The following is a 12163-nucleotide window of genomic DNA, read 5'->3' on the forward strand; positions in this document are numbered from 1 at the left end:
TATACGGCTGTGATTATAATCGAAGAGAATTCTCTTGGTAGATAATGCGGTCTACATTTGATTGTGAGGAATTCTAAATCAGGTGAACAGAAGGATTTGAGTTCCTGTATGTTTCTTTCATCACACCATGTCACGTTGGCCATAAGACATACGCCCTCGCCCCTCTTCTTACCAGAAAGATGTTTGTTTCTGTCGGCGCGATGCGTGGAGAAACCCGCTGGCTGCACCGCTTCGGATTGCGTCTCTCCAGTGAGCCATGTTTCCGTGAAGCAAAGAACGTTACAGTCTCTGATGTCCCTCTGGAATGCTACCCTTGCTCGGATTTCATCAACCTTGTTGTCAAGAGACTGGACATTGGCAAGAAGAATGCTAGGGAGTGGTGCACGATGTGCCCGTCTCCGGAGTCTGACCAGAAGACCGCTTCGTTTCCCTCTTTTCTGAGTCGTTTTTTTTTTTTTGGTCGCTGCATGTGATCCACTCGGTTACACTGGTTGTAAGGCAGAACACAGGATCCGCGTCGCGAAAAACATATTCTTGGTCGTACTGATGGTGAGTTGACGCTGATCTTATATTCAGTAGTTCTTCTCGGCTGTATGTAAAGAAACCTAAGATGACCTGGGGTACTAGTGTAAGAAATAACACGTAAAAAAACAAAAAACTGCATAGTTTCCTAGGAACGCGAAGCGAGGCGGCCATCTCTGTCCAGAGGGTAGTGAGGTCTGCACAACGCATCACCGGGGGCAAACTACCTGCCCTCCAGGACACCTACACCACCCGATGCTACAGGAAGGCCATAAAGATCATCAAGGACATCAACCACCGAGCCACTGCCTGTTCACCCCGCTGCCATCCAGAAGGCGAGGTCAGTACAGGTGCATCAAAGCTGGGACCGAGAGACTGAAAAACAGCTTCTATCTCAAGGCCATCAGACTGTTAAACAGCCACCACTAACATTGAGTGGCTACTGCCAACACACTGTCAATGACACTGACTCTACTCCAGCCACTTTAATCATGGGAATTGATGGGAAATGATGTAAATATATCACTAGCCACTTTAAACAATGCTACCTTATATAATGTTACTTACCCTACATTGTTCATCTCATATGCATACGTTGATACTGTACTCTATATCATCGACTGCATCCTTATGTAATACATGTATCACTTGCCACTTTAACTATGCCACTTGGTTTACATACTTATCTCATATGTATATACTGTACTCGATATCATCTACTGTATCTTGCCTATGCTGCTCTGTACCATCACTCATTCATATATCCTTATGTACATATTCTTTATCCCCTTACACTGTGTATGACAGTAGTTTTTTTTGGAATTGTTAGTTAGATTACTTGCTCGTTATTACTGCATTGTCGGAACTAGAAGCACAAGCATTTCGCTACACTCGCATTAACATCTGCTAACCATCTGTATGTGACAAATAAAATTTGATTTGATTTGATTTGATTTATTATGGGGGCACAGTGTCTTCTGACCCCTCCTGTCTTAGCTGCAGTAGTTTATGCATCGTGGGCTTTTTTCTCTCTCTCTCTCTCTCTCTCTCTCTCTCTCTCTCTCTCTCTCTCTCTCTCTCTCATATATATATATAAATATATATGACCTGAGCCCTAGGACCACGCCTCAGGACTACATGGTCTGATGACTCCTTGCTGTCCCCAGTCAACCTAGCCGTGCTGATATAATCTGTTATAATCTCTACCCGTTACACCCAGAAGAGGACTGGCCACCCCTCATAGCCTGGTTCCTCTGTAGGTTTCGAATATAAAACAAAAATCCAGAAAATCACATTGTATGATTTTAAGGTAATTAATTTGCATTTTATTGCATGACATAAGTATTTGATACATCAGAAAAGCAGAACTTAATATTTGGTACAGAAACCTTTGTTTGCAATTACAGAGTTCATACGTTTCCTGTAGTTCTTGACCAGGTTTGCATACACTGTGTGACCTTCTCCCATTCCTCCTCTGGCTCATCCAGATGGTCATTGGCAAACTTCAGACGGGCCTGGACATGCGCTGTCTTGAGCAGGGGGACCTTGCGTGCGCTGCAGGATTTTAATCCATGACGGCGTAGTGTGTTACTCATGGTTTTCTTTGAGACTGTGGTCCCAGCTCTCTTCAGGTCATTGACCAGGTCCTGCCGTGTAGTTCTGGGCTGATCCCCCACCTTCCTCATGATCATTGATGCCCCACAAGGTGAGATCTTGCATGGAGCCCCAGACCGAGGGTGATTGACTCCCAGACCGAGGGTGATTGACCGTCATCTTGAACTTCTTCCATTTTCTAATAATTGCGCCAACAGTTGCGCAAACATTCTATCTCAAATCCAAAATGCTGGAGCATAGCACCAAATTTAAAACTGTAAGCTTCACTGTCCAAACACATATGGTGTGGACTATGTGTGCCTGGTAAACACATGTGGATCTGGTGAACAGTTATCACTTGTTGACCAACTACAGGAATACTGACCTCAGAGTCTTCAGTTTACAGTGGGGATTCCCCAGTCCATTAGAGAGCAGCTCCACTCCTGAATCCTTCAGGTCATTGTTACTCAGGTCCAGCTCTCTCAGGTGTAAGGGGTTTGAACTGAGAACTGAGGCCAACACTTTACAGGATGTGTCTGTGAGTTTACAGCCAGCGAGTCTGCAAACACAGAAGAAATACAATGACAGACAGATTGTATTAAAATGTTACGCTTGGCTTTCAGTATATAATGTCACCATTATTTGAGGGTATTTTCATACATATCTGTTTCTTGCTTAGAAATTATATCACTTTCCATTCCCCCTATTTGAAGAAGTCATAAGAATTCTGACCAATTCACAAATGGTGTATTACAGTTGTGAAAAGTGTAGTATTTGGTCAGATATTCCTTGAACTCAATGACTACCTCAACCTTGTGACTCAAACTCAAACTCGTTGGTTGCATTTTGTTTTGGTTGTGTTTTGTGTTATGTTTCGCCAAATATTAATATGATGGATGGTGACAAGAGTCATTTTCTTAGTAAGTGAGTAGAGAAAATGTTTCTGAACACTACTAAATTAATCCGGATGATGCCATGATTAAGAAAAATCATGAATGAATCATGAATAATAATGAGTGATAAAGTTACAGAGGCTACAACAAAACATACTAACCTCTCACCATTACCAATAACAGAGACTACAACAAAACATGCTAACCTCTCACCATTACCAATAACAGAGGCTACAACAAAACATGCTAACCTCTCACCATTACCAATAACAGGGGAGGTTGGCATTTTTTCTGATCTTTGTGCCTCTATAACTTATAACTTAGATTTGTATGTCTATGGTGGCCTGATATGGATCCCAATCAGAGGCAGCTGTTTATCGTTGTCTCTGATTGGGGATCATATTTAGGCAGCCATTTTCCTTTGGTGTTGGTGGGATCTTCTCTATGTGTAGTTGCCTGTCAGCACTCGTTTGTATAGCTTCACGGTTCATTTTGTTATTTTGTTAGTTTGTTCAGTGTTTCATTCTTTTAATAAATAAGATTCTTCCATTACCACGCTGTGCCTTTGGAAAGAAAACACTCTGACGTTTCCAGAACTGCAAAGATATTATCTGTGAGTGCCACAGAACTGATGCTACAGGCGAAACCAAGATGAAATTTCAAACAGGAAATGCCCCAGATTTTGAAGGCGCTGTGTTCCAATGTCTCCTTATATGGCTGTGAATGCGCCAGGAATGAGCTTACACTTTCTGTCGTTTCCCCAAGGTGTCTGCAGCATTGTGACGTATTTGTAGGCATATCATTGGAAGTTTGACCATAAGAGACTACATTTACCAGGTGCTCGCTTGGTATCCTTCATTGCAATTATTGCGTAATCTCCACCTGCGTGAATTTTCCATTTGCTACAGAGGAGAAACCCAACTGCCACAAATGACTTATCATCGAATAGATATGTGAAAAACACCCTGAGGATTGATTCTAAACAACGTTTGCCATCTTTCTGTCGATATTATGGAGTTAATTTGGAAAAAGTTTGGCGTTGTAATGACTGAATTTTCGTTTTTTTTTTTTCTTAGCCAAACGTGATGAACAAAACGGAGCGATTTCTCCTACACAAATAATATTTTGGGAAAAACTGAACATTTGTGTAACGCCGTTCTTCGTTTGTTGAAAGAGAGTCGGACCGAAATGCAGCGTGGTGGTTACTCATGACTTTAATGAAAAAAGCGATACATGAAATAACTATACAAAATACAAAACAACAAACGGAACGTGAAACCTAATTACAGCCTATCTGGTGAAACTACACAGAGACAGGAACAATCACCCACGAAATACACAGTGAAACTCAGGCTACCTAAATACGGTTCCCAAGGCTAAGACCAAGACTAAGGTGCGGACTCCCGGACGCACCTCAAAACCATAGGGAGGGTCCGGGTGGGCGTCTGTCCATGGTGGCGGTTCCGGCTCGGGACGTGGACCCCACTCCATTAATGTCCTAGTTCCTCCCCTTCGCGTCCTGGGATAATCCACCCTCGCCGCCGACCATGGCCTAATAGTCCTCACCCAGAACCCCACTGAACTGAGGAGCAGCTCGTGACTGAGGGGCAGCTCGGGACTGAGGGGCAGCTCGGGACTGAGGCAGCTCGGGACTCAGGGGCAGCTCGGGACAGAGGGGCAGCTTGGGACTGAGGGGCAGCTCGGGACTGAGGGGCAGCTCGGGACTGAGGGGCAGCCCGGAACTGAGGGGCAGCCCGGAACTGAGGGGCAGCCCGGAACTGAGGGGCAGCCCGGAACTGAGTGAAAGCCCAGTACTGAGAGGAAGCCCAGTACTGAGAGGAAGCCCAGTACTGAGAGGAAGCCCAGTACTGAGATAAAGCTCAGGCAGGTAGTAGGCTCCGGTAGATCCTGGCTGGCTGGCGGATCTGGAAGATTCTGGTTGACTGGCAGATCTGGAAGAAACTGGTTGACTGGCAGATCTGGAAGAATCCGGTTGACTGGCAGATCTAGAAGATCATGGCTGACTGGCGGATCCTGGCTGACTGGCGGATCCTGGCTGACTGGTAGATCCTGGCCGACTGGCAGATCCTGGCCGACTGGCAGATCCTGGCCGACTGGCAGATCCTGGCCGACTGGCACTTCTGGCGGATCCTGGCTGACTGGCACTTCTGGCGGATCCTGGCTGACTGGCACTTCTGGCGGATCCTGGCTGACTGGCACTTCTGGCGGATCCTGGCAGACTGGTGGATCCTGGCTGACTGGTGGATCTAACTGATCCTGACAGACTGGCGGCGCTGGGCAGACTGGCGGCGCTGGGCAGACTGGCGGCGCTGGGCAGACTGGGAGCACTGGCGGCGCTGGGCAGACTGGCAGCTCTGGCTGCTCCATGCAGGCTGGCAGCTCTGGCTGCTCCATGCAGACTGACAGCTCTGGCTTCTCCATGCAGGCTGGCAGCTCTGGCTGCGCTGAACAGGCGGGAGACTCCGGCAGCGCAGGAGAGGAGAAAGGCTCTGGCTGCGCTAAACAGGCGGGAGGCTGCGCTGAACAGGCGGGAGGCTCCGGCAGCGCTGTAGAGGAGAAAAGCGCTGGCTGCGCTGAACAGGCGAGGCGCACTGAAGGCCTGGTGCGTGGTGCTGGAACTGGTGCTACAGCATCGAGGACACGCACAGGAAGCCTGGTGCGGGGAGCTGCTACCGGAGGACTGGTGTGTGAAGGTGGCACAGGATGGACTGGACCGTGAAGGTGTACTGGAGAGCCTGAGAGCAGGACTGGCACAGGACGTGCAAGGCTAGGTAGGTACACAGGAGGCCTAGTGCGTGAGGCTGGCACATTTTTCACCAGCCGACTAACACGCACCTCAGGACGAGTATGGAGCGCTGACCCAGGTGCCATCAAATCCCCAGCACGTTCCGTCGGGCGAATTCCATGCAAAAAGCACCAACACAGCAACTCCCTCATTTCTCTCTCCTCCAATTTCCCCATTAACTCCTTCACAGTCTCTGTTTCGCTCACCTCCAACACCGGCTCTGGTTCTGGTCTCCTCCTTGGCTCCTCACGATAAACAGGGAGAGTTGGCTCAGGTCTGACTACTGACTCTGCCACACTCTTCCTGAGCCCCCCAATACATTTTTGGGGCTGATTCTCAGGCTTCCATCCGCTACGCTGTGCTGCCTCCTCCTATCTGCGCCTCTCGATATTCTCCAGGCTGAGCCCAGGGTCCTTTTCCGTCCAGTTCCTCCTCCCATGTCCAATTCTCCAAGTGGTGCAGCCTCTCCCACTGCAGCTGCTCCTCACGATTAACAGGGAGAGTTGGCTCAGGTCTGACTCCTGACTCAGCCTCTCTCCCTCTGAGCCCTCCCCCAATAAATATTTGGGGGTGACTTTCGGGTTTCTTTCTGCGCCGCCGTGTCTTTCTCTTCGACTCCATTCTCCTATAGCCCTCTTCGCATTGCTCCAGCGAATCCCAGGCGGGCTCCGGCATTCTCTCTGGGTCGGCCGCCCACCTGTCTATTTCTTCCCACGTCGTATACTCCAAGCCTCTGCTGTCCATAACGTCCCTCCCTTCGCTGCTCTTGCTGCCTGTTACCACGCCACTCGGTCCGTATGTGGTGGGTGATTCTGTAACGGCGTTCTTCGTTTGTTGAAAGAGAGTCGGACCGAAATGCAGCATGGTGGTTACTCATGACTTTAATGAAAAAAAGCGATACATGAAATAACTATACAAAATACAAAACAACAAACGGAACGTGAAACCTAATACAGCCTATCTGGTGAAACTACACAGAGACAGGAACAATCACCCACGAAATACACAGTGAAACCCAGGCTACCTAAATATGGTTCCCCATCAGAGACAACAAGAATCACCTGTCTCTGATTGAGAACCGCCTCAGGCAGCCAAGCCTATACTAGACACACCCCTAATCAACCACAATCCCAATGCCTACAAAAAAAAAAAACAATACGACAATACAATAACCCCATGTCACACCCTGGCCTGAACAAATAATTAAAGAAAACACAAAATACTAAGACCAAGGCGTGACAATTTGCTATCTAACTGAGAGTCTCGTCATTGAAAACATCTGAAGTTCTTCAAAGGTAAATTATTTTATTTGAATGCTTTTCTTGCTTTTGTGAAAATGTTGCCTGCTGAATGCCTGCTGAATGCTAGGCTTAATGCTATGCTAGCTATCAATACTCTTAAACAAAGCTTGTGTAGTGTTGGTTGAAAAGCATATTTTGAAAATCTGAGATGACAGTGTTGTTAACAAAAGGCATTTGCGATTTTCATTTGCGATTTTCATGAATAGTTAACGTTGCGTTATGGTAATGAGCTTGAGGCTATGATTACGCTCCCGGATACGGGATTGCTCGACGCTAGAGGTTAAGGGAATTTTAATGATGACTAATTATGTATAATGATCAATGATGACTAATTATGTATACATTTCAATCAGGACTGACTAATCAAAATACTATTATGTTACTGTATATGTGCTAATCAGAATACTATTATGTTATTATATATGTATGAATTTTCTTTTTAATCCTAGTACTGAATATAATGTGTGTAAATATAATCAAGAATTAGAACAATGACTGTCTGTACCATGGTAGAAATGAATGAACTATATCACCAGAGGCTTATCTTCAGAAGCATGTCCTTGGCTCGGTCGTATATTATCTTAATAGGGAGAGACGATGTGAGAACCATACAGCCTTTGTACTGGAACGGAGATGGCACGGGTTGGTACTAAAACTAATGACGTCATTTTACATTTATAACCTGTGGTAAAATGTGTATGCGTAGTTGCCTGTCAGCACTCGTTTGTATAGCTTCACGTTTCATTTTGTTATTTTGTTAGTTTGTTCAGTGTTTCATTTTTTTAATTAAATAAGATTGTACCATTACCACGCTGCGCCTTGGTCCGATCCTTATAACGAACATGACACATGAATGTAGAAGTGTTCAGAAACATCTTCTATTCTTACTGACAATACAAGTGAAGTGACTCCAAAATGACAGGACATTATTCACCATTCAGTTTATATTAGGAAAAACATCATCTAAAACACAACCAAGACAAACTGCAAATGCTTTTCTACAACTTTGTAGAATCACAAGCTTTTTGTAATCACTGAAGCCAAAGAAGGACAAAACAATAAACTTTTGACTAAATTAATTTGATCCAATTATTACGACTTTTTCAAATGGGAGAACATACATAAAGTGCTTTCATTTCTAAACAGTAAAATATCATATGCATTGAATATCTTTAAATAAAAGGTGACATTCTGTACTGTCTCCTAATATGAAACATTCTACCTCAAATCCAAAATGCTGGAGCACCACATGTAAAACTGTAAGCTTCACTGTCCAAACACATATGGTGTGGACTATGTGTGTCTGGAAAACACATGTGGATCTGGTGAACCGTTATCACTTGTTGACCAACTACAGGAATACTGACCTCAGAGTCTCCAGTTTACAGTGGGGATTCCCCAGTCCAGCAGAGAGCAGCTTCACTCCTGAATCCTTCAGGTCATTGTTACTCAGGTCCAGCTCTCTCAGGTGTGAGGGGTTGGAACTGAGAACTGAGGCCAACACTTTACAGGATGTGTCTGTGAGTTTACAGCCAGTGAGTCTGAAACACAGAATAAATACAATGACAGACAGATGGTATTCAAATGCTACGCTTAGCTTTCCCTGCTTACACTGTTACCCGTTCACAAATAATGTGTTGGGTTTGACCTCAGAGCTGAGACCAGAGAAGCACAGCCTTCCTCTGTGACTAGACAGCCTGAAATTCTGCAAAGAGTCAAATCACGTTCAAATCACACTGCTATTCTTTGGTGGTGAAAATAGTGGCAGTATATTTTAAATTAATGAATAATTATTAGAAATGTCAAATTATCAAAGTATTGCTTGTAGAGAGAAACATGCATATAAACAAATATTTGAGTAGACTGACCAGACCAGTTTAAAAAGCAGTATCAGTCAAAAGACAGACAGTGAGGTATCAGATTTAGATTGTATTGTGTATACAGTCCACACCATACAGTGCCTTGCGAAAGTATTCGGCCCCCTTGAACTTTGCGACCTTTTGCCACATTTCAGGCTTCAAACATAAAGATATAAAACTGTATTTTTTTGTGAAGAATCAACAACAAGTGGGACACAATCATGAAGTCGAATGACATTTATTGGATATTTCAAACTTTTTTAACAAATCAAAAACTGAAAAATTGGGCGTGCAAAATTATTCAGCCCCTTTACTTTCAATGCAGCAAACTCTCTCCAGAAGTTCAGTGAGGATCTCTGAATGATCCAATGTTGACCTAAATGACTAATGATGATAAATACAATCCACCTGTGTGTAATCAAGTCTCTGTATGAATGCACCTACACTGTGATAGTCTCAGAGGTCCGTTAAAAGCGCAGAGAGCATCATGAAGAACAAGGAACACACCAGGCAGGTCTGAGATACTGTTGTGAAGAAGTTTAAAGCCGGATTTGGGTACAAAAAGATTTCCCAAGCTTTAAACATCCCAAGGAGCACTGTGCAAGCGATAATATTGAAATGGAAGGAGTATCAGACCACTGCAAATCTACCAAGACCTGGCCGTCCCTCTAAACTTTCAGCTCATACAAGGAGAAGACTGATCAGAGATGCAGCCAAGAGGCCCATGATCACTCTGGATGAACTGCAGAGATCTACAGCTGAGGTGGGAGACTCTGTCCATAGGACAACAATCAGTCGTATATTGCACAAATCTGGCCTTTATGGAAGAGTGGCAAGAAGAAAGCCATTTCTTAAAGATATCCATAAAAAGTGTTGTTTAAAGTTTGCCACAAGCCACCTGGGAGACACACCAAACATGTGGAAGAAGGTGCTCTGGTCAGATGAAACCAAAATTGAACTCTTTGGCAACAATGCAAAACGTTATGTTTGGCGTAAAAGCAACACAGCCCATCACCCTGAACACACCATCCCCACTGTCAAACATGGTGGTGGCAGCATCATGGTTTGGGCCTGCTTTTCTTCAGCAGGGACAAGGAAGATGGTTAAAATTGATGGGAAGATGGATGGAGCCAAATACAGGACCATTCTGGAAGAAAACCTGATGGAGTCTGCAAAAGACCTGAGACTGGGACGGAGATTTGACTTCCAACAAGACAATGATCCAAAACATAAAGCAAAATCTACAATGGAATGGTTCAAAAGTAAACATATCCAGGTGTTAGAATGGCCAAGTCAAAGTCCAGACCTGAATCCAATCGAGAATCTGTGGAAAGAACTAAAAACTGCTGTTCACAAATGCTCTCCATCCAATCTCACTGAGCTCGGGCTGTTTTGCAAAAATGTCAGTCTCTCGATGTGCAAAACTGATAGAGACATACCCCAAGCGACTTACAGCTGTAATCGCAGCAAAAGGTGGCGCTACAAAGTATTAACTTAAGGGGGCTGAATAATTTTGCACGCCCAATTTTTCAGTTTTTGATTTGTTCAAAAAGTTTGAAATATCCAATAAATGTCGTTCCACTTCATGATTGTGTCCCACTTGTTGTTGATTCTTCACAAAAATACAGTTTTATATCTTTATGTTTGAAGCCTGAAATGTGGCAAAAGGTCGCAAAGTTCAAGGTGGCCGAATACTTTCGCAAGGCACTGTATCTATTTTGACAATGAGGCTAACATTTTAAATGTGTCTCTCTACTCCAACGGTTTGGATTTCAGATCAAATGTGCCATATGAAATGACAGTATGTAATGTCACCTTTTATTTGAGGGTATTTTCATACATATCTGTTTCTTGCTTAGAAATTATATCACTTTCTATCACTTTCTATCACTTTCCACTCCCCCATTCCCCCATTTGAAGAAGTCATAAGTCATCCCCTTTTTCTGACCAATTCACTTAAATCAAAGTTAAGCATTTAGTCAGATATTCCTTGAACGCATCAAGCCTGTGACTCAAACTTGTTGGTTGCATTTGCATTTGCAGTCTGTTTTGGTTGTGTTTTGGGTTATGTTTGCCCAATGGTGAAGTCATTTTCTTTAAAAAAGTTGACCCCCTATTTCTCCCCCAATTTGGTGGTATCCAATTGTTAGGAGCTACTATCTTGTCTCATCGCTACAACTCCCGTGCAGGCACGTGAGAGACGAAGGTCGAAAGTCATGCGTCCTCCGAAACACAAACCAACCAAGCCGCACTGCTTCTTAACACAGCGCATCCAACCTGGAAGCCAGCCGCACCAAAGTCTCAGAGGAAACACTGTGCACCTGGCGACCTTGGTTAGCATGCACTGTTCCCACCCGCCACAGGAGTCCCTGGTGCGCAATGAGACAAGGATATCCCTACCGGTCAAGCCCTCCGTAAACCGGACGACACTAGGCCAATTGTGCTTCTCCCCACGGACCTCCCGGTCCTGGCCGGTTGCGACAGAGCCTGGGCGCGAACCCAGAGTCTCTGGTGGCACAGCTAGCGCTGCAGTGCAGTGCTGTAAACCACTGCGCCACCCAAGTCATTTTCTTTCAACTGAGTAGATGTTTCTGAACACAACTACACTACTACACTAAATTAATCCTGAAGATGCCGTGATTAATACATATCATGAATGAATCATGAATAATAATGAATGAGAAAGTTACAGAGGCTACAACAAAACATGCTAATCTCTCACGTTACCAATAACAGAGGCTACAACAAAACATGCTAACCTCTCACCATTACCAATTACAGAGGCTACAACAAAACATGCTAACCTCTCACCATTACCTATAACAGAGGCTACAACAAAACATGCTAACCTCTCACCATTACCAATAACAGAGACTACAACAAAACATGCTAACCTCTCACCATTACCAACAACAGAGTCTACAACAAAACATGCTAACCTCTCACCATTACCAATAACAGAGGCTACAACAAAACATGCTAACCTCTCACCATTACCAATAACATAGTCTACAACAAAACATGCTAACCTCTCACCATTACCAATAACAGAGTCTACAACAACACATGCTAACCTCTCACCATTACCAATAACAGAGTCTACAACAAAACATGCTAACCTCTCACCATTACTAATAACAGAGGCTACAACAAAACATGCTAACCTCTCACCATTACCAATTACAGAGG

The 12163-nt window shown here is 44.4% G+C and overlaps 1 pseudogene; it reads right to left on the reverse strand.

The window, feature by feature from the left end:
- The window catches only part of LOC121838804, a 55961-nt pseudogene that overhangs the window by 7851 nt on the left and 35947 nt on the right, over positions 1 to 12163 (reverse strand).

This window comes from Oncorhynchus tshawytscha, unplaced genomic scaffold (assembly GCF_018296145.1).
Source record: "Oncorhynchus tshawytscha isolate Ot180627B unplaced genomic scaffold, Otsh_v2.0 Un_contig_9030_pilon_pilon, whole genome shotgun sequence".
In the NCBI taxonomy this organism is placed as follows: Eukaryota; Metazoa; Chordata; class Actinopteri; order Salmoniformes; family Salmonidae; genus Oncorhynchus; species Oncorhynchus tshawytscha.